The sequence below is a fragment of the Alligator sinensis genome, unplaced genomic scaffold (genome assembly GCF_000455745.1).
Source record: "Alligator sinensis unplaced genomic scaffold, ASM45574v1 scaffold1492_2, whole genome shotgun sequence".
Classification (NCBI taxonomy): domain Eukaryota; kingdom Metazoa; phylum Chordata; order Crocodylia; family Alligatoridae; genus Alligator; species Alligator sinensis.
In genome coordinates, this window is record NW_005843358.1 from 171,254 (window position 1) to 175,522 (window position 4,269).

The following is a 4,269-nucleotide window of genomic DNA, read 5'->3' on the forward strand; positions in this document are numbered from 1 at the left end:
CTCCCCATCTCCTCACTGCTCCAGCCAGATACTGTCCCAGCATGGCTCCATTAAGGTGAAGGGGACAGGGCAAGGGTTAATTCCTCCCTCTGTCCCTTCTGCCCCACAGCCAGTGTCTGCCAGCCCCAGATGCCCTCTCCACCTCTGTTGCTCCACTCCCCAACAGACAGGCAGACCCCGGCTCTAGTGGGGAGAGAAGAATTAACCCCCTCCCTTCTCACTTTGCCTTAACAGGGCCATGACAGCCAGTGTCTTCCACATCCAGAGAGTAGAGGGATGGGACCAGCCCTGCTCTGGAGCAGACAGCACAGCCCAGCCCAGAGATCATGCTAGGAAGCTGGAAGACTCTGGTTTAACTTAAACCAGAAAGAGGTCTGGGACAGAAATTGTATAAACTGGTTTGACCCAAATCAGTTAAGTCCAATACTACATTCAACCAGGTTTATCATATACCAGTTTCGGCCATTTTGAAACTGGTTTGTGTGCACTAAACTTCTGTTCTGTTACAGGTTTAAACCAGTTTTTGGTCATTTAAACTGGTTTATGTGTAACTTCTGTCCCTAGCCCAAGAGAGACAGCAGGCAGGATGCTGACTACGAGGAGGAGCCTGCTGAATGGCCCCTCTCCCCATCCCTGCTCCTCCCCCCGCCCCAATCCAGCTGTGTATTGCCCCTCTCAAAAGGCTTGGGCATGAGGTGGGGAAAGGAAGGTGGGGAGGTGAGGGAGATCTCCCCTTCCCCCACCCCTGGCCCAGTAGCACTCAGCTACCAGCTGGGCTTTGCCATGGTTGCAGCTGGGTGGCAGATTGAAATGGAGCCTCCTCACCCCAAAGGCCTGGCCCAGCTCCCCTCAAAACCCCATCCAGGGTAGCACAAGGTGAGGGGGCTCTGTTCCACCTTGCTCCCCCCCCACACCAGGTCTGGCCATGGTAAAGCCCAGCTGGCAGATGTGTGCTGCCCCTGTCAAGAGGCCTGGCAGCGGATAGGGCAAGAGACCCCCTGCCTCAGGGCCCCTCCCCAGCTACCCTGACTGGGGTTCTGAAGGGAGCCAGACCAGGCCCATGAGTTAGGGGGTGGGCTCCCTTACCCCACCCCTCAACCCAGGCCTCTTGACAGTGGCATCATGCAGCCACCAGCTGGGTTTTGCCATGACCAGAGCTGGGGCGGTTGGGGCAGAGTGGAACAGAGCTCCTGCACCTCTTGGACCCAGACAGGCTCCTCCCATTACCCCAGATGGGGTAGCTGAGAGGACATGAGGCAAGGGTACTCCATTCCATGCCACCCCACTCAGGTCCAGCCATGGCAAAGCCCAGCAGGCAGCTGCATGCTGCCACCTCCCCCTCCACCCCGCTCCCCTACTGCACAGGGAGGAGCCTTTTTTCTCATACTCTATTAATTTCTTCAAATGGAGTATATTATGTGAAGGCAACTGATGTATTTCTGGCTTTTTATTATTTTACATTCACGTTATGTATAACACATCATACTCTAGGAGTTTATCTCCTGAAATGGATATCAAAGAAGTTTAATTCTTTATATGATACCACTTTACATTACCTAGGTGTTCATTTGAAATTCATGAAGCATATTTTCTGTATCTCATCTACAGGAATCATAGGGTTCAAGTTATTTGGAGAGTTCATAATATATCACATAGCTATATAGTCTTAAAGATTATTTAAAATGGCAGCAACCAATAAAACACCCACAAACTATTATCAAAACAGCTTTCGTTCCTTCTCATCATTGCATTTGTATAGTGAAAAGTGATCAGTCTTGGCTAGCAAATTGGAAAACGGTTCCCCCATTATTTCCATAAATACTACAAAAGCTGCAGGATAATACAACAACACAGAATGTAATAGGCAGCACTGTGGATTAGCAATAAAACTAGAGGAAAAGAGATCATAGGAAAAGAAAAAGATATTCTACTGAGATTATCTACATATCAATGCAAATCAACATTTTATTTTTCTATTTGTATTGTACATCTTGTCTGCAGAAAACAGTAAAAAACAGCTCATTAAAAATAAAAAGGAAGGCATATTGGTAAATAGATAAACATTTTTGCTATCAGGACTTTGTATTAGAGTATTGTAAAATTTGATTCTCCAAAAGGATACAAGTAGTGAAACCAAATACTCTTATGATTCAATTTTTTTTCAAGTGACAAACTTATGGTATAGTAAGGGCTAAAATCTGAAGGCCAAACTATATGGGTGGAACTTTTTGACAAATAGCAAATCTGAAGAAAAGTGGAATTATACTTTTCACATATGGAAGCATTGCTTTACAGTGATTTTAAATTAATCTTTTTCTATTTTTTCTTTCAAAACAGCATTTTTAATTTACAAATGGACTTAAATTAAAATGACATATGAAAAAAAACCCAGATAAGTAACCTTGAAAATGTTTTGGGTTGATCCAAAATGATTCTCCCCCACTCACCCCCATTTGGATTTAGAAGCAACACCTGACAAATACCTTTTTCACTAAGTTATTCCTCCAGTTTGAAATAATAATAATCATGGCATCATTTAATTTGAAGTTTCTCTATATTTAGAAAACTAATTTTTGCACTCAGTACAGGTCAATTTTTCCCCTCACACATGAACTACTCCCATTGACTTCAGTGACTGCTCCAGGCACATAAAGGCAACATTTGTCTCAATAATTAGATTACTAAGAGGATGGTAATAACAATGTTCCAATTTTTGCTTTCATTCAGGTTGCTGAAATCTGAAGTTGTACTGAATGTCCAGAAGGAAAATTAGAGAAAGATTGGAAGAGGATAGACAAGAGCAGAATGTGAGTTCATAGTTTCATAGATTGTAAGGGGCTGGAAAGGACCTTGAAAGATCATTGGGTCCAACCCCCCTGCACTAGGCAGGAAAGACTGTTGGAGTCCAGTGACCCCAGCAAGGTCACCATCCAATCTCCTCATGAAGATTTCCAGGGTAGGTGACTGCACCTCCGCTGAAGGGAGTTTATTCCACAGTGTGGACACTCTAACTGTGAAGCAGCTTTTCCTAGCATTAAGCCTAAAACAGTGTTCCAGGAGTTTGTGGCCATTTCTCCTGGTTTTCCCCAAGGGTGCCCTGGTGAACAGTTGTTCATTCACCAAGCCCTTGATATATTCCCCTGATGTATCAGTAAGCTGCTACCAAGTCCCTCCTCAGCCTTCTCTTTTTTAGGCTGAAGAGACCCAGGTCCCTCAGCCTTTCCTCGTATGGCTTGCCTTGCAAGTCTCTGATCATATGGATGGCCCTTCTCCAAACACTCTCAAGCTTTTCCACTTCTTGTTGAAGTACGGCACCCAAAACTGGATGCAGTACTCCAGCTGCGGTCTCATCAATGCTGAGTACAGTGGGAGAATCATTTCCTTGGTTTTGTTTGAGATGCATCAGTTGATGCATGCCAATGTATTGTTTGCCCTGCTGGCTACAGCATTGCACTGATGGCGCATGTTCATATTATGGTTTATTATTAGCCCTACCACCACCTGCTATTATTATCACCACCCCTTTCAGTCATGGTGCTAGTCAGTTTGGCACCACCGAGCCTGTAAGCGTGTTGAAGATTGTTCATCCCCAGATGGAACACATTACACTTCCTAATGTTGAACTTCATCTGGTTCTGATCTGCCCAACTTGCCAGCCTGCCCAACTTGCCAACCTGTATCTGCAGCCTATTTTCAAACGTGACCACACTCCTCCCTAACTTGGTGTCATCCATGAACTTGGTCAGTGAGCTCTTCTCCCCACATTCAAATCATTGATAAAGATGCTGAAAAGCACTGGACCAAGCATGGACCTCTGAGGGACACCACTGGCCACTTCTCATCAGGGCAACACAGATCTGTTCATTAGAACTCTCTGGGACCTACCGTGCAGTCAGCTTCCTACCCACCTAACTGTTGAGCAGTTAAGCTCACAATCCTCCAATTTTCCCATGAGAACATCATGGGATACTAGATCAAAGGCCTTTTGGAAGTCTAGGCATACAATGTCAACTTCTTCTCTCTTATCCAGATGATGAGTTACCTGGTCATAGAAGGACATGAGATTGGTAAGACAAGCCCTGACAATGAAGCTACGCTGACTGTCATTCACATATCACACATAGACTGTTTGATGATTTTTTCTAGGATTTTCCCTGGGATAGAAGTTATGCTAATTGGCCTATAGTTTGTCCAGGTCATTTCTCCTCCCCTTCTTGAAGATGGGCACAACATTAGCCCTCTTCCAATCTTCAAGGACCTCCCCCAAGT